The sequence below is a fragment of the Spermophilus citellus genome (genome assembly GCF_964194105.1).
Source record: "Spermophilus citellus genome assembly, chromosome: 4".
In the NCBI taxonomy this organism is placed as follows: Eukaryota; Metazoa; Chordata; class Mammalia; order Rodentia; family Sciuridae; genus Spermophilus; species Spermophilus citellus.
In genome coordinates, this window is record NC_138185.1 from 128094228 (window position 1) to 128113878 (window position 19651).

The 19651-nt window shown below is 38.1% G+C and overlaps 1 protein-coding gene across 1 annotated transcript in view; it reads right to left on the reverse strand.

Annotated features, from left to right (window-relative positions):
• The window catches only part of TMOD3 (tropomodulin 3), a 78008-nt gene extending 58838 nt beyond the window's left edge, over positions 1–19170 (reverse strand). Inside the window, exon 1 of the mRNA XM_081290089.1 lies at positions 18789–19170. The gene's annotated coding sequence lies outside the window, so the exon portion shown is untranslated. The remainder of the gene's footprint in view (positions 1–18788) is intronic.
• Between the last annotated feature and the right edge of the window lie 481 nt (positions 19171–19651).

Here is a 19651-nt window from a genome sequence, read left to right on the forward strand (position 1 = left end):
TACATTTTATAACCAAGTCTTTCAAGAGGATAGTACTAAAGATAGTAGGAGAAAAAAAAGACTTCAGAAGAAGAAAAATAGATTAAGAAAATGGATTTGGAATTCAGAAAAAGGGACCTTTGGGAAATAAGTCTCATAAAGACTTTTAATTTCCGGTGACATTTTAAGGAGTTTTGGAGAAATCCCCACTCCATTATTCATTCATATTAATTCCTCAAATTTAGCCTACTTTTCTGTAGGTATGAAACTCTAATGGTTAACAAAAGACCTGTAAGGTCTTTTTAAACACTCAAGTTTTAAAAATAAGGGTCTTAACTCTGGAAGGACCTACAAGATTAGAAACAGGATATCTGAGAACATAGAGTGCTACATTTCCAGTGGTACCTTATGAATTTTGAACCATTTTCATTTATTATTTTTTCACTTAAAGGATAATTCAATAATCTGTTGCATTTTGATGATGACTATCAAAAAACAAGAACAAATACTGGTTCTGACTTTTGAATTATGCATACCACAACCTGGTAGTGGCAAAAAGTGCTTTGATGGAAAGAACACAACAAGAGCCATTAACCATCAAACAATCCAATTAAAAGAATTTCTGGGGCTGGGATGTAGCTCAGTGTTAGAGTGTGTGCTTAGCACGCAGAGGCCCTGGTTTCAATACTTAGCACTAGAGAAAACATGTAAAAAAACAAAAAGTAGGACATTAATATGTTAAAAAACTAACAATCTATGAAATCAATAACAAAAAATCATTTCGAGATACCAAATTATATATTCTCCCAGATTCCACAGCTTTTGACCAAAGGCTCTACTTAACTGAAACTCTGAAACAGTTTTAGGGTATGTTTTTGTTCTTGCTTGTTTTCCTCAAGACCTGTTCCCTAAGTAAATGTCAAGAGAAACAGCAGGACTTCAAAAGCCCTGTGTCTCTATCCCCTACCCCTTCCCAGGAAAGCTTCCAGGACTAGAGAAATTTCTGGAACCTCATAAAAACAGGAAATAGAAACACTGTTTTATCAAGCCCTCTCTTTCCCAGGCTCCAAACAAAATTCCTTGCTTGTATGACTCTGCACTCCTGTTTTTTTACTCTAGTGCATCTTGCTTATAGTCACCTCTTTAAACATTTCATTCCTTAGAAAATTTTCTTGTTAGGTTTTTTGGGTGAATTTGATAAAAACTCCCCATTATTACTAAGAATCACGAGGAATCCTCTGCTCTCCTCAGGCCGACTTCCTCAGTTTACCATCACTGGCTGCCTCACTTATTCTCATGAGAAGTGGTGTACACTTCTCTTCAACAATCCTCTCTACCTACCCCAAATGTCATTTCTCCATTCTATTCAAACCCTTTAGATAGACAGCACAATTTAAAGATAGCTCAAGTCTGTTCTATTCACAGTCTCTCCTAGCTTCTCCCACCCCACCATATCTTTTCTTTGAAAATCAAGGATGCTCAGGGTGTACTAGTTGGCCTCATTACTTGCCACTGATTCATGCGTCTGGTATACCAGCTGGTATGAATGTACTCTCCCTGACAGACAATGCTTCACTCCTACATGGTGAAAGCATTTCATATACATCTTCAGAGACACGGCGTACTCATGACATTTTTAGAGATAATAATGGTACTACTCTAACCAATTCCAGAAATCTGAGGACATACCAAGCTTTGTTATCACAAATTATTTTCAGATTAACAGGGAGAAGCAGTTATAATATAACAGGTATTTGAAGAGGGACAAGACTATAATTTGCATAATGTGTCTTTTTTTTTTTGAGAGAGAGAGAGAGAGAGAGAGAGAATTTTTAAAAAATATTTATTTTCTTTAGTTTTCAGCGGACACAACATCTTTGTTTATATGTGGTGCTGAGGATCGAACCCGGGCCACACGCATGCCAGGTGAGCGCGCTACTGCTTGAGCCACATCCCCAGCCCGTATAATGTGTCTTGATGCCTCATGGAGGAGGTTAGGGAATATAGTACCACCCAAAGACTGGAATTATAGTATAATTCTTTATCAGGTGGGATAAAAGTATGCACTGACTATCTAAGAAGAGAGAATAAGTGAGCGCCCTGTCAACAGTAGAACAAAAAAGAAGACAATTCTTCAAGAAATGGCATTCCCTACCACCTTGACCCTGGGTTCCCAACTGTAGAGAATTTCATGCTTGGTGAGGTACTATAATATTCTATCCACAATGAATAGCTAAAATAAAAATCAACAGACAGGGAGCACTAGAAAGTAACCACATGGCATCAAGGAGCAACACCCACACAACTTACCATAAGTGATCTTGGGAACAAAAAAGGAAAAAGACCAAGATAACAGTCCTCTCCTAGACCAAAGACAGCATTGAAGAGTTTTTGCTAAGAAAGGTAATTTGGTATCATTCAATTGTACATCCATGTACTAAGACATGGATGAATTTTATGGGATATAATTTGTGCCTTGATAAAACTGTTTTTATAAAAAAGCAATTCAGTGACTTAAGCTGGAATATTTGCATGTGAAGACACATTAACAGTTTACAATGTGGAGTTTTTATTATAAGTTTCAAGACAGAAGGCACAAAACCTCTGGCATAAAAGTGAAAATTTCTCATTATATTAACATAGGGGAGTTCATTATAAATGATAAAAAAGCCCTGAAATAAAGCCTTTGAAAATGCACATATGGGGGAATGGGGAAAGATTGATTAAAGGGTACTAAGTTACAATTAGGAACAAGAAGTTTTGTTGTGCTGTGGCATGTAGGGTAACTACAGATAACAAGATACTGTACATTGCAAAAAACTAGAACAACTTTGAAAGTTTTCACCATAAAAACATAATAAACATGGGGCTGGGGTTGTGGCTCCTAGCAGGTGCGGGGCGCTGGGTTTGATCCTCCACAGCACATAAAAAAAAAAAGGGGGGTATTGTGTCCAACTATAACTAAAACAAAATATTTTAAAAAACATAATAAACAAAGAAATAAATGCTTAACCTGATTTAAACATTATGTATTGAACCATTATTGGCACCCCATGAATATGTATAATTTTTATGTATCAGTTAAACAATTTTAATGCCAGGTGCAATGGAACATGCCCATAATCCTAGCTACTCAGGAGACTGAAGCAGGAGGATCACAAGTTTGAGGCCAGTCTGGGAAACTCAGTGAGACCCTGTCTCATAATAAAAAAGGTTGAGGATGTAGTTTAGTAGTAGAGTGCCCTGGGTTTAATCCCTAGTACTGGGCGGGAGGGCAGACATTTTTTAGGCTGGGGTGTGGTTCAGTGGTAGAGTACTTGCCTAGCGTGTCCAAGTCCTGGTACCTTCGTAGGTACATGGTCACTTTTTAAATCTGAAAGACTCAAGTAAATGAAAGAAATGTTTTCCTAAGGTAATTAAGATGTAGCCAGTTTTATTCTGTCATTAAAAATAATTTGCAATTGGTGTCATAAATGTTAATTTTAGAAATAGTCTGACTGCTCTTTTGGGATCTTACAATTAGCCTTCTGCAATCTCCTCTCCTTCCCTGCATTAAATTGTTTTTACTTCTATGTGGCTTTGTTGATTTCCTTCATTTGCTATTAAGGGAAAAATGTTCTTTAGCTTCTTTTTAAAGAACCTATGCCAAAGGAGACCTTATACTCTGGGGACAATTAACCAAGCTTCTTGGCCAATAGCAGTGATTTCTGAGACTTTGTCATCCATTCTGCTTTCTTCAGCTATCATCAGTTTTAAATATTCATTTTTTTCCACCTCCACTCCCTCCCACTTCTCCTTTTCCAGAAACTATCCCCACTACCTGTATGGTCTCAAATTTCAGTAGTTGTATATAGTTTGATTTTTGTGTTGTATATGTATTTTTTTTTTGGTGCCTGTAACATGATAAACATTAATATACAATAATAAGAGAGGGCTCAGTATGCTTTACAGTCAATGACAGGAATATGTCTGCTTTTACTGTATTTTAATTGGGCTGAGGTTAGAATCAGTAAAAAAGTATTATTACCCCTTTATTTATCAATGTTCTACCTCTCTATTGTTCCAGAACTGGGCAATTTCAAAAACAAATGTTAAAAAAAGTTAATGTGAGCCAGGCATGGTAGAGTATGCCTGTAAATCCACTGATTCAAGCGACTAAGGCAGGACAACCACAAGTTAGAGGCCAGCCTCCACAATTTAGCAAGACCCTTAGCAATTCAGCGAGAACTTGTCTTAAAATAAAAAAATAAAAAATTTAAAAAAGGGCTGGAGGACTGGGGATATAGCTCAGGGACAGGGCCCTTACCTAACATGTGTGAGGCTCTGGGGAAAAAAGGCAGGAGATAGGGCATGTAGCAATGGTAAAGTGCGTGAGTTCAATTCTACTCCCCAAATAAATAGTTAATTTGTGCCAGGCACCATGGCACATACCTGTAATCATAGCTACTCCCCAGCTAATCAGTAGGCCGAGATAAAAGGATTCCAAGTTTAAGGCAAGTCTGGGCAACTTAGCAAGACATTGTCTCAAAATAAATTTGTGTGTGTATGTGTGTGTGTGTGTGTGTGTGTGTGTGTGTGTGTGTGTGTGGTGCTGGAGATTGAACCCAGGGCCTTGTACATGCAAGGCAAGCACTCTACCAACTGAGCTATATCCCCAGCCCCTAAAATAAAACATTTTTTAAAAGGGTAATGGATATAGCTCACTGGCAAACTGCCCCTAGGTTCACTGGTTTTAATCCACAGAACAGGGGGGAAAAAAAGTTTGCTAGAAATTTGCTATAAACTTAAAAAAAAAATTCCAAATAATAAAACAAATTTTAGTAATTTGTTTTAAATTAAATTCAACTTAAATAACCTGCTATGCCTAAAAGTTAATCCTAATGGTCAAATGTCAGGCAGTTTTAGCAATATATGAGACACCTTTTTTTTTTTGGTACTAGGGATTGAACCCAGGGGTACTTTGCCATTGAGCCACATCACTAGCCCTTTTTATTTTTATGGTACTGAGGATTGAACCAGGGGCACTTAACCACTGAGCCACATCCCCAACCCTTTTTAAAAAATATTTTTATTTAGAGACGGCCTTGCTGAGTTGCTTAGGGCCTCAATAAATTGCTGAGGCTGGCTTTGAACTCATAATCCTCCTGCCTCAGCCTCCAGAGCCACTGGGATTACAGCCATGCTTTATTTTTTATTTGGAAACAGTCTTGCTAAGTCAGTCAGAGTCTTGTTACTTTTGTTGAGGCTGGCCTCAAACCTCCAATCCTCCTGCCTTGTCCTCCTGAGTTTCAGGAATTATAGGCTGGTGCCACTGCACCCAGTGAGACACATCTAGTTTTTAGTTATCAATCTCCTAGGTACGGGACAGATACAAAAAAGGCATCTGGTCACTTCCTTCTCACCTTTGTATCAGAGTAAGCAAGTTTTGGGATAATTAAATCCAAACTTACCCTAGCCCTTGTAAAGTACACAGCCTCAGCAAGCCTTTAACAACACCCCATCTCTCATAGGTGTTTGGTACAGCAGTCATCCCAAATCCAAGCAAGACAGATCAAATCTAATCTATGAATCTGGAAAGCTAGGAGACAAGATCTAAAGTGAGAGATCACGTATCTTCAAATCTGAAGGCAGGAAATGGGGTTGTGGCTCAGTGGAAAAGCATTTGCCTAACATGTGAGGCACTGGGTTTGAGTCTCAGCACTACATATAATAAATGAATAAAATAAAGGTCCATCAACAACTAAAAATATATATTAAAATAATTTTTAAAAAATCTGAAGGTAGCACAATAACAAGCCAAAGTCACATTTACACTGAAGCCAGAGAGGGAAGTGTAAGCCATGAAAATGTAGAAAATGTCAGTCTGCAGTGGAGAGAAAGGGGCTGGACTGGGTAGGAGGGAAAGAGGGAGATAGTATAGGCACTAGCCTTGGGCACAAGAGTTAAAAGGGCTCCAAAAAACACAGTAATCAAAACAAATTATACTGTACTGTACACTATTTTTTTAAAGATAGATTTTTAAAATTTTTTAGTTGTTGATAGACATTTATTTCATTTATTTATATGTGGTGCTGAGAACTGAACTCAGAGCCTCACACATGCCAGGCAAGTGTGCTACCGCTGAGCCACAATCCCAGGCCTGTAATGTACACTATTTTTAAAAATCAAAATTAACATCCTGGAATGGAGTAGAGGCACAGAAAGGAGTCAAAAAGAATCTATGCATGAGCTGGGGATGTGGCTCAAGCAGTATCGCGCTCGCCTGGCATGCGTGCGGCCCAGATTCCATCCTTAGCACCACATACAAACAAAGATGTTGTGTCTGCCAAAAACTAAAAAATAAATATTAAAATTCTCTCTCTCTCTCTTTCTTAAAAAAAAAAAAAAAGAATCTATGCAGGTCACAGACAGAGGGAGGATGAGGTTTTCCAAGTGCCTATTCTGTGTTTCAGCTGAAGTTTACTTCAGGGAGCTCAGTGGCCTTAACACACATAATCCACCACAACTCCCAACTCTAACACTAGAGCAAGCTAGCTGGAGTAGGTTTGTGTTCCTTGACTAATACACTCTACTTGGGAAAAACGAGACATGCATATACAGTTATTTTTTTAAAAAATCAAGGCAATATATAATTAGCTGCCAAAAGGACTGGCAATTAGAGCAACATAAATTCAGAGATCAGAGATCACTGTGGGTGGTCAGAGAAAGAAAGATTTAGCTATATGGGGGTGGGATGGGGAAGAAATACACACTAAGCAAAGAGATCAAAGCACAGGCAAAAGTGGGCAGGTGTTGGAAGGGGAGCCAGGGGAAAAAGAAGTAAAGGAAAAGGAGTGTTCTTCATACACCCTATTTTAGAGCCAAAAATCAGTACACCCCCATACTTTATTGTCTCCAATCCTTAGATCACACTGTTCATTACACTTTAAATATCCTTTTGCCTCCTTTCTCATATTCTAATCTTTTTATATTTGTCAGGGACCAGTTCAAATAACATTTCTTTGAAGAGGCTTCCCTGGTCTCTTACTCAAAGGAGCAAACTAGAACTAAGGTTGGAAGAGGAAGAGAAGGAGGAAGGGGGAGAGGGAATAAGAGGAAGAAGCTGGGGGTGATGGTTTCCTCTGAGGCAGGAGGGAAAGCTAACGGATGGAATGCAGTGGCAAGAGCTAGTCTCTGGAGAAGAGCACAAATACATTCACAAACTCACTTAGGATGTCCACCCACGTCTTCAGAGGTAAGAACCTTGACGAGGAGTTGCACAAAAGGCCTTACAAAGGTGAAACCACACAGCTCTGTCTCAGTCATTTCCATGAATGGTTCTGGGATTTTCTCTAATAATCACAGGAAAACAATAAAAACAAAAACTGGGGGAATGGGGTGACTTTGGCACACACTTGTAATCCCAGTGGCTTGGGAGGTTAAGTGAGTTCAAGGCCAGTCTCAGCAAAAGCGAGGCACTAAGCAACTCAGTGAGACCCTCTCTCTAAATAAAATACAAAATAGGGCTGGAGATGTAGCTCAGCTGGTCAAGTGCCCGAGTTCAATCCCTAGTATCCAAAAAAAAAAAAAAAAAAAAAAAAAAAAAAAAAAAAGAGGAAAACAAAACAAGGCAGGTGGGGAGACTGGGAGACCAGTTAAAAATACCAATTTTGGGGCTGGGGATGTGGCTCAAGCGGTATCGCACTCGCCTGGCATGCACCACATACAAACAAAGATGTTGTGTCTGCTGAAAACTAAAAAATAAATATTAAAATTCTTTCTCTCCTCTCTCTCTCTCAAAAAAAAAAAAAAAAAAAAAAAGAATACCAATTTGGGGCTGGAGTTGTGGCTCAGTGGTAGAGTGCTTTCCTAGCACACCTGAGGCACTGGGTTCGATCCTCAGCACCACATAAAAATGAAATAAAGATACTGTGTGTCCACCTACAACTAAAAAATAAATATTAAAAAAAAAAGAATACCAATTTGGGGGCTGGGAATATATTTCAGTATAAACTGCTTGTCTAACATGACTGAGGCTCTTGGTTTGTTTTTTGCATACAGAAAATACACACACCAAAATAAACAAAGAACAAAACAAAAACCCAAAACCAAAAACTAGTGTGAATTAATAAGAGCCCACCACTGTTGAAAATAAATCTGGGTGTCTCATCAAATCTTGCCATTCTGAATATAAGCCTGACATGATACACACATTTGAGGGGCTAGTATACATATAGAGACAATGTTCCTTAACAATTATTCATTAAATTTATAGCACCACACCCAGAAAACCAAAATATTTTGTTGGTTATAATTTTCCATAAGGAAATCCCCAGGGTGTGATTATTAGTAATAACTTCTGCTCAAAGGAATTTGCTATAAAATAGGTCAAGAAGCTACAAAAAGCTTACCTACAAGTCTATATACATATCAAATAATACATACTTATAATGATGAAAACTGCTACTAGTGAGTGGGTGTAGGTATTTGACAATACATACTTATGAGAGTGTATATCTTTAAAGTCAAAGAGGGTGCACATCTGTGTAGGAATCTTGACAGTATTTCAATAATACCATATATATTTAGAATTCAAGAGTGAAAGCAGCCAGTCACAAAAGAAAACATATGATTCCATTTTAAACGAACTGTCCAGTTTAGGCAAATTCATAGAGACAGTATATTATTCATTGGGGTTTCTTCTTTCCATATTTTTTATTTGTTATTTTTAGATATACATGACAGTAGAGTGTATTTTGACATATTATGCATACATATTCTAATTAGGATCCCATTCTTGTGGTTGTACATGATATGGATTTTCGCTGGGTGTATTCACATGTGAACATAGAAAAGTTATGTCTGACTCATTCTACTGTCTTTCCTATTCCCTTCCCTTCATTGAAAGAAAGGGTTTCTTTATGGTGTAATAAAGAGATTCTAAAATGGATGGTGCAGAGGGCACAGTGGTGCATACCTGTAATCCCAGGGACTCAGGAAGCTGAGAAAGGAGGATAGCAAGTTCAAGGCCAGCTTCAGCAACTTAGTGAGGCCCTAAGTAACTCAGCAAGACTCTGTCTCAAAATAAAAAGGGATAGAGATGCGGCTCAGTGGTTAAGCACCTCTGGGTTCAATCCCCAGTACAATAAATAAATAAATAGATAGTGCACAACTCTGTGAGTGTACTAAAACCCATTGAATCACATACTCTAAATAGATGAATTGTATGTATAAGAATTATATTTCAATAAAGTTGTTACATTTTGAGAATAAAAATGAATAAGGAAACAAAAGTTGTCCTCTATTTTCCTAGAAGGGAGCCTTGTGTTTGATAATCTTAGCTATTTTCTGTTTTGCTTTGTTTTTAATTGGAAATTGAAGGCATTGGGTGCTTACCACAAAGCCACATCACCAGCCTTTAAAAAAAAACTTTTTTTTTTTTTTTTTTCTGAGACAGGGTCTCACTAAGTTGCTTAGGGACTTGCTAAATTGCTGAGGCTGGCTTTGAACCTGTGATCCTCTGCCTCAGCTTCCCCAGGCACTGGGATTACAGCTGTGCACCATGGTAATTCTGTTAGTTATCTTTTCTCAAGATCTAATCTTCTTTGTCTTTACTAACAAAAGTGATCCACAGAAAGGAGATAACATTCACTAGTTACAAGTCAATCTCTGAACAAAATATAACATGTACACTATGATTACAATCTTATAAAAATATGTGAGTGAGTGAATAAGGTCTGATAGGGAATGAGGACAAATGAAAATAGTTAATTCATTTTTTTCCCCAACATCCCAAATGTGGAATACCTATAAAAATCTAAATATAGTATATAATTATATAATATACAATATAATCATACTATATTAATATATAAATTCTATATTTTGATTTCCAACCTATTTTAATGTACCTGTGTCAATTTTGTTGAAATATTTGAAGAATTGAAAACTTGGGATTTAGTGGGCTAAATTAATGTGGCTGGGGTGACATTTTCTAAAAATAATGTTATTTTATTGTGTCATCAGTAAATAAAACTTAGAATAAAAAAATGAATAAGCCTGTTTCCTTAGAAACTAAACAAAGATATTCAGGAATTTAATGTCACAAGGATTGGAATGGACAATAAAATAGAAAGATAAAAACTAGAACACATGGGTTATATATATTTACCTCTATTCCAACCAAGGCAATAAATAAAAAAATATTGAGCTCTTTATAGTATGCTCTATTTAGAGTTCTAAGTGATGTTTCTCTGGGCTTGAATCTTTCTTCCTCCCCCAAATCTGCCTGTAAGGCAAGGTACAAAAGCTGATAAGTGAGAAGGTCTCCATTAACTCAACCCACAGTCAAGCCATTTAAAATTAAAATTCACACTAGCATTCTCCCCCCCCCCCCCCATTACAGGCCTGTGCCACTGTGCCTGGCTCAGCAGTTTTTTTTTTCCAGATTAGCTTTATTTTTAATAACTCCAAATCAGAAACAACTATCACATCTTTCAATGGGTGAATGCTTAAACAAACAATGGCAGAGCCCTACTACAGAATACTATTCATCAAGAAAAAGCAATGAACTATTAATCCATGCAACAACTTGGATGATCTCAAGGATTTATGCTATTAAAAAGTTAATCTCAAAAAATCACATACATCATGATTCCAATCTTATGATAATTTCAAAAAGACAAAATGGTAGATATGTAGAACATATTCACGATCATCATGGGTTACAGACAGAGGCAAGGATTATAAAGATGTAATATTAGGGGCTACCTGTAATCCCAGCTACATGGAAGGCTGAAGTAGGAGGATCACATGTTAGAGGCCAGCCTCAATTTATCAAGACCCTGTATCAAACAACAACAACAACAACAACAACAACAACAACAACAAACTGAAAAAGGGCTGGGGAGGGGGATGAACTTAAATGGTAGAGTGCCCCTGGGTTCAATGCCCAGTACACCACCAAAAAAATAAAAGATCAAAGGGTCCACAGGACTCTGCATACTATTTATTTTTTTTGCAGTCTAGTGTGAATTCATATTTTCCAGATGAAATGTTAAACATAAATGCCTGGGCCACTTTTATATTATATCTTTGTTATGATCTCTACTTGCCTGAAGAGAAAAAGTAATGATGAAATTATTTCAAATTTCAATGATTTTCTTTCTTTTTTCCTATATTTCCTCTTTGTTCTGTGATGAGCATATATTATTAACATAGTAATTATGATAATATTGAGGAATTAAAGATTTTTTTTGTTTGCTACTTTTTTTTATTGGTTGTTCACAACATTACAAAGCTCTTGACATATCATATTTCATACATTAGATTGAAGTTGATGTGTATTTCTTTGTATGTTAACTGCCATTTCATATTATTTACACATTTAAAAAAATTGCACGGGCTCAGTATTTGGCTCAGTGATATACCAGAGATATAAAAAATTGTGCTCTATATGTATTGTAATGCATTCTGCTGTCATATATTAAAAAATTAATAAAAAAAATAAAATGCACTATTTAAGATGGGCACAGTGGAACATGCTTGGGATCCAGCTACTCTGAGGCAGGACGACAACAAGTTGGAAGGCAGCCTCAACAACTTAGTGAGACCCTATCTCAAAATAAAAAATAAAAACAGCTGGGGATATAGTTCAGTGATAGAGCACTTGCCTAGCATTCACAAGACCCTGGGCTCAATCCCCAGTACCATAAAAATAAAATAAAATGTAGTGGATTTGAACCTATGTATTTCAATGTGGTATGCTAACAACTGAATTAATGTAAAATCTTTTTATATAATATTGTAATCTCAGTTCAAAATTTAACTGAAAATATAAAACCCAAATGATTTCTATATAGTAAATTGAACTGTAAAGGTAAAAAAAAAAAATGCAGTGGAAGCCAGTAACAATGGCTCATGTCTGTAGTCCCAGTCCTCAGGTAGCTGAGACAGGAGGATGGCAAGTTTTGAGTCCAGCCTTAGAAATTTATCTCAAAAAATTTAAGAGATGGGGTATAGCTTAGTGGTAGAGCACTTCCCTAACATGTATGAGTACCACACACACACACACACACACACACACACACACACACACACGCGCGCGCATGCACACATGCATACAAAGGCACAATAATATAAAATACAATACAACAAAACACACACTAGCATTCTTACAGCAGAAAATATATGGCAACTAGTCCTGAATTTATCTCAGTTTAGTCGTAATCGGGAAGAGGTACACAAAAGTATTTTTAGGAGCCAGGTGCAGTGGTGCATGCCTGTAATCCCAGCAGTTTAGGAGGCTGAGGCAGGAGGATTGCAAATTCAAAGCCAATCTTAGAAACTGCAAGGTGCTAAGCAACTCAGTAAGACCCTGTCTCTAAATAAAATACAATAGGGCCAGGGATATGGCTCAGTGGTTGAGTGCCCCTGAGTTCAATCCTCAGTACCAAAAAAAAAAAAAGTACTTTTAGAATCCAAGGCTTTTTCTTAAGAAATTGGCAACAAGGGGCTGGGGTTGTAGCTCAGTGGTAGTGTGCTTGCCTGGCAATGTATGAGGCACTGGGTTTGATCCTCAGCACCACATTAAAAAGTAATAATGATAAAATATATAAAGGCATTGTGTCCATCTTCGTCATTAAAAAATAAGAAGGAAATTGACAACATAAGCAAAGCTAAAATATAAAATACATCATTAATTATCAGGAAAATGTAAATTAAAACCACAATGATGTACAATTCTACATCCACTAACTTCACTGAATGAAAAGGCTGGCATGCGCTGGTAGCCTGGATACTCAGGAGGCTGAGATCACTTGAGTCTAGGAGTTGGGAGGTCAGCCTGGGTGACAAAGCAAGACCCTGTCTCAAAAAAAAAAAAAAAAAAAAAAAAAAGACAAGAAAAGAAAAAATATTGAATGAAAAAATGGTTTGTATTTTAAAAAATGAAACTGCTGGCTACCCTCAAAATGGACCTCTTATCAGGGTCTCAAGAATGCTAAGCAAATGCTCTATCACTGAGCTATATTCCCTGCCCCAACATTTTTTTTTTTTTAACTAAAGTTAAACAGACATATCCCAGTAACTCAGTAATTTCACTCCTAGGTATTTTTCTACAGAAATGAAAATATATGTCCACAAAAGACTTATAAAAGTCTTATCTGTTATAGCCCAAACCTGGAAATAACCAAATATTGATCAAGAAGAAAATATAAGTCAGGAACAGAGGCTGTAACCTGTAATTCCAGAGACTCTGAGGGTTGAGGCAGGAAAATTACAAGTTCAAGGCCAGCATACACAATTTAACAAGAACCTGTCTTAAAACAAAAATTAAAAAGGGGGTGGGGATATAACTCAATGGTAAAGTATCCCTGGATTCAATCTCCATTACACCACAAAAAAAGATAGGAGGAGGAAGAGGAAGGAGAAGAGGAAGATGAGGAAATATATAATTGGGGCATAATCCTACAGTGGAAAACTATTCAGCAATTAAAAAGGACAAATCATACAACAACACAGAAAAATCTCAAAACAAATGTTACAAGAAACCATCATTAAAAGCACATACTGGCTCAGTGGTAGAGCACTTGCCTAGCATGTATGAGGCACTGGGTTTGATCCTCAGTACCACATTTAAAAAAAAATAAAACAAAGTGATAAAAAAAAGTTTATTAAAAAAAACACATATTGTATGATTCCACTTATGTGAAGTCTGTGACTAGACAAAACAAATCTACGGTATCTGAAATTCATAGTCAGAAAGTAGTTGCTTTAGAGAAGGGAGGGTCAAGATGGGTGTGGTAGCATATACCTGTATATAGGGTAATAATGTCTATCTCATTCTAGCATCCTTCTCATCCCCACAGCCCCACCCCTTATTCCCTTCTACTCAAACCAAAGTTCCTTTATTCTTCCCTATCCCTGCCACTCCTGCCCCACTATGGATCAGCATCCAATTATCAGAGAAAATATTCGGCTTTTGTTTTTTTGGGGTTGGCTTATTTCACTTAGCATGATATTCTCTAGTTCTATCCATTTACCTGCAAATGCCATAATTTCATTCTTCTTTAAAGCTAATATTCCATTGTGTATATGTATCACATTTTCTTTATTCATTCATCTGTTGAAGAGCACCTAGGTTGTTTCCATAGTTTAGCTATTGTGAATTGAGTTTGCTGTAAACATTGATGTGGCTGCATCACTATAGTACGCTGCTTTTAAGTCCTTTGGGTATAAACCAAGGAGTGGGATAGCTGAGTCAAATGGTGGATCCACTCCAAGTTTTCTGAGGCATCTCCAAACTGCTTTCCACATAAACTGTGTTAATTATATCTCAATAACTACTACAAATTATGGACTGAGATATGGCAAAATGATAAGGCACTTAACTGGCTCTGGGTTTGAGGCTTGGCACATGAAAGGAAAAAATATATATAAATTTGAAAAAACTAAAAATACAGAGTAGTACTCTACTTTAAGATATAGGTTAAAATTTTGTTTCAAATGAAATTCTAGAATACCACACAGGCACTTTCAATTATTTGCCACTTTGAATTATTCACAACTCTATTCCTTCATTCCTATAAAAACTATTAATAGGGCTGGGGATTTGGCTCAAGCGGTAATGCGCTCGCCTGGCATGCGTGCGGCCCGGGTTCGATCCTCAGCACCACATACCAACAAAGATGTTGTGTCCGCCGAGAACTAAAAAATAAAAATATTTTAAAAAAAAATAAAAACTATTAATAGAGTACAGAGGCAGATGTTTAGGGCTGGGGCTGAGGCTCAGGGGTAGCGCACTTGCCTGGCATGTGTGAGACACTGGGTTCGATTCTCAGCACCACATATTAAGTAAAATAAAGGTCTATCAACAACTAAAAAAAAAAATTTTTAAAGGGTGTATATTTATATATTTAATTTTTCATAAATAGCAAATTGGACTTGATTCTTTAGAATTTTAACATGTACCTAATGGACCATTGTAAGTTCAGTGGAATTTTCTGTTTTCTGTATCATTTTCCTCGCAATATGATTTTTTTTACTTGTAATTTTAAAAGATCTGACAGAAAACTGAAAAGACACATAAATCAAATGTCAGCGTGGAAGATCAATAACAGTGACAGTGCTTTAGCCATTATCACAGCCTAGAGAATAATGCCCTCAACTAATCTAATCAAGACAATACATGCATATTATACTTTAAGAGCCACTGAACCACAAAGAATACTTGCCAGCTAATTTAATTTTTAAAAGATAATGATAACACAGCCTAAATAACAATAGCCATGTACATCAAACTGACATGGGAAACCTATTAAAAATCCTTTTCTCTCCTGACTTATGGAAGCTGTTCCCTTCCTTTACTGGTTTCTGCCAGATATATTTTTATCCCAACTTCCTCTCACCTTCCCTATAATTTGCTCAGATCTAATTGATTTTAATGTATCCAGCTCATTTCAGGTTTCAAATTAAATATACAAAATTATACTGTACTCTGTGTAGATATGTCATGTACACTAACAGTATATAGAGAAGGTAGCCTGAAGGAATAGAGAGACAATTACTAAATGGAAAAGACTGACTTCATTTGTTCCCCACCCACACAACTGGAAAAGATCTCTCCTGAATGAACACCTACCATACTTTTGTACTTCCTAGGAATAACTCCTATAAGTGCTTTGGACTATGAACAAGCACACATGCCTAACCCCAAAGGAAATAAGCTCCCAGACAGGAATCATATTATATATGTGATATAATATGAATATATATGTATTCATTTTACACACACACACACACACACACACACACACACACACACACATTCACCAAGGACCTAAAGACAGTGTCTGACAGATTGGGGTAAAACACATTTGTTGAACTGGTGAAGTACTGAGTTAATATGAGTGAAAACAACTGAGGGTGCAAGACAAGGAGAGGGGGAAAAAGCTGAGGATACAGAAAGAAGGCAAGTTGGGCAAGAGGAGGAAAAAGGACAAAGAATGAAGAACAAAACTTTACACTGGCAACTGTCTATATCAGAGTGAATAATTTTTAAAAACTGAGTTGGAAAAGTCATGGATGTTTCTAATATCATAATTATCAGCACCAGTCTTTAAATTATCATTATAAACACCTTAAAATATCTTAAAAATTATCTCAACATTCTGATTATTCAAAGTGTGGTCTTTAGCAGCATCACCTATCAAATACACAGATTCTAGGGTCCCACTTTAATAGTACATGATCCTGGATGATGTATGCATTCTCAAGTTTGAAAACACTTCCCTATACCATTAAGATCCTTTCTCTTAATCAATCTGTGTTTTATTTAAGTGGGCCAAAAGATGAGAGGTGGAAAGAATCTTTTTTTTTTTTTTTTTTTTTTTTTTAGCATTTCTGGAATCAAACCCAAGGCCTCATGTATGCTAGACAAGTGTTGTATAACTGAGTTACATCCTCAGCCCCTCCAAAAACCTTTGCTTAGAGCGAAACAATAATTGTAATTTGATCTATATGTATTTAACTTCAGGTGAAGTTATCAATTACAGAGTAATGGGCCTATTGGTCTACCACAAAGATTAAAGAAAATGAACAGTAGGTTAATAGCATCCTCAAGACTCAATTTTGTTCTGTCATGCCTAGTACAGGGCTTGGAATGATATATGTGGCCAAGGTTTCCTGAATTAATAAAATAAATGATTTTTTAAAAAATCTAAAAAGGCTGGGATGGGCTGGACTTGGTGGTGCACGCCTGTAACCTCAGCAGCTCAGGAGGCTAAGACAGGATGATGGCAAGTTTGAAGTCATCCTCTAATATTTGGTGAGGCCCTAAGTAACTAGTGAGAACCTGTCTCAAGGTAAAAAACAAAAAGGGCTAGGAATGTAGCTCAATGATAAAGTGCTCGTGGGTTAAATTCTTGGTTAAAAAATAATAATAAAACAAAAACAAAAACCTGGGGATAATTGTGGGGTCATATGGACCATCAAACTCATTTTAAAGATGAACAAGCTGGGTGTGGTGGGGCAGGCCTGTAATCCCAGCAGACTGCGAGGCTGAGGTGGGAGGATCATAAGTCCAAAATCAGCCTCTGCAATTTAGTAAAACCTTAAACAATTTGGCCAGACCCTTTGTCAAAATAATTTTTTTTTAAAAAGAGGGGTGGAGTGGGGATGTTAGCTCAGTGGTTGAGCACCCTGGGTTCAAACCCTAGTACCAAAAAAATAAATAAATCAATAAAGAAGAACAAGCTAGAAATCCTGAGGAGTGCTAAAGCAAGAAAGCTACAAGAAGGGCTTGGGGTTGTGGCTCAGCAGTAGAGCACTTGCCTAGCACCCAGGCCCTGGGTTCAATACTCAGCACCACATAAAAATAAATAAATAAAATAAAAGTATTGTGTCCAACTACAACTAAAAAATAAATATTAACAACAACAACAAAAAAGCTAGAATGTACAGGAACTCACATTTTAATTCCCTTTTTGTTCCTCTGAAAGGACTGTTAGGGGATTCTAATTATTTTAATGACTGTGGGCTCTTAAAGAAGTGACAGGGTAAAAGGTGCTTAGGCTCCCAACTAGGTGGCACAAGCCCATAAGAGACTGGGAAGGCTGAGGCTGGAGGATATCAAGTTCAAAATCAACCTGGGCAATTTGGTGAGACCCAGTCTCAAAATAGAACGAAAAAAAAGCTGGGTATGTAACTTAGTAGTAGAGTGCCCCTGGATTCAATCTCCAGTATGCGTGTATTGGCAGGGCTAGGTTAGTAGGATTAGAAAGAAGAAACTAACAAAAGTGAGCCCGGGCAAAACTTTTTCCAAGACTAATATAAATTTTTGATAGGCCAATTCATTAATCAATTTAATCTGCCAAAAACTTAATCTGAAGGGTTCTCAGAATAAGAAACACGAGCTGCACGAAAACGTTACAATCCAAAGGAGACTGCACATAAGTAATTTAAATCTCCACAGGTTTATTTCCTCTTTAAATGTGACTTCCTGGGATAAGTTTTACTGCATGACTTTTGATTTTAAGAAAAGACAAGAGCAAGTTGAAACGCTATTTTTAACTAAACATTAAAAAAAAAAAAAGGAAAGAAATTAGGAGGAAAAAAAGACATTGCGGCTGTTTCCCATATCTGTTTGTAATCAGAATGCAGGCTTGCGGAAGAAATACACCAACTTCTGTAAGCAAAAATATAACGTTTCAGTCACGTCCTCAAAACAAACCAGCACACGAACTTCACAGCCGGACCCAGCTGTGCTGCACGAGAGCCAAGAATTTATTCTAAGACAGAACAGATCAAAACTATGAATGCAAGACGAGCCAGATTTCAATCACAAAAGGGTGTGCCCTAAGTCTGTCTGATTTTTGTTTTTCCTCCTATTTTCAACAAGCAGAAGTCTTTGAAGGAGTCTTGGAGAGAAAACCCTTTAAATTTCTAGTCCCCAAGTCTCGCCCGGATGGAGAGGGGTGGGGGGGACGCACCGTGGGGCTCAAGAGCGTCACCGAGTGGCCAGCGACCGCTCCGCGGGAGAAGGGGCAGGTCCCCAACCGGAGGAGGCCGAGCCCGGAGTGATTCATCAGCTACTCCGGCTTCGCGCGCCTCAACCCGCGGGCGACGCCCAGCGCGCCCCACCACCCTACAGCGGTCAGTTGGTTCGAAGCAGCCCCCAGCGTCCCTCTGCTCCCCGAAAGGGGTACGTAGGGAAGGAAACTGGAGACCGGCGACTGGAAAACACAACCTTTCCCTCTTCAGCCACCATGGCCGGTGCGACTCCCTGCCGCGCCCGCAGACGGACTTCCTGGAAAGCACCGGGCTAGGCTTACCTGACAGGCGTCCGCTGGAGCTGTCAACCTCCTTCACGGACCCGCAGGAACTGCCTCCGCACGCCGCTGTTGGATTCTCTGCAGCCGCCAGTCGGCCTGCGCTTGACTCCGAGGGAGTTGCCGGACCCACCCGCCCACGGCTCCCCCAACTCAACCGCGCTGTCGGTGCGGCTGGTTCCCCTCCGCCAGGGACACGCGTGCGCACTCCTGGTTCGCGGAGCATCCTGGGAATTGTAGTTCAAGCGAGAAGGGCGAGGCTCTGCTTAGACCCTGGTCTTTACAATGGGTCAGAGCGTTGGAAATCGCTGTGGATACCCAGGCGTAGCCCAGTGTGAGACAATGCTTTCCATTCGTGGAAGTACCAACTCTCGACCCTCTGGAAGCTAGAAACCGCACCTAGAGGCTTTTTTGGTAATAGATTCCCTTTTCACTTTGACCTTTCATAAGGAGGCACTCATGGCAGGGCTTCTGTTGTACCCTTGGTAACTAATGCAAGGACTTGACATCTGTTCTTTAAACTTGTCATGAAAGACTGATGGAAAAGTAAACAAAACAAATAGAAGCTGAGGCCCTAAAGGGTCATAAATCTGGTCATCTCAAGGGCGTGGTCACCCTTAGACATGCAAATAATGTCCTTAGACATGCAAATAATGTTGCAGCTGTGACCACTATCTTCCTAGGCAGTTTCTCCCCCACCCATCCTCCCATTCCAGCTTCAAATTCTACAACAGGCAGTGGAGTTGGGTTGAAGCAACATTTCATAATAGAGGATTGGGGCGGATTACACCTACTTCAGGAGTAGACAATCACCAAGAGTAATGCTCAGTTTCCATACACCTTTCAAGAATGCAGTCAACGAAGAT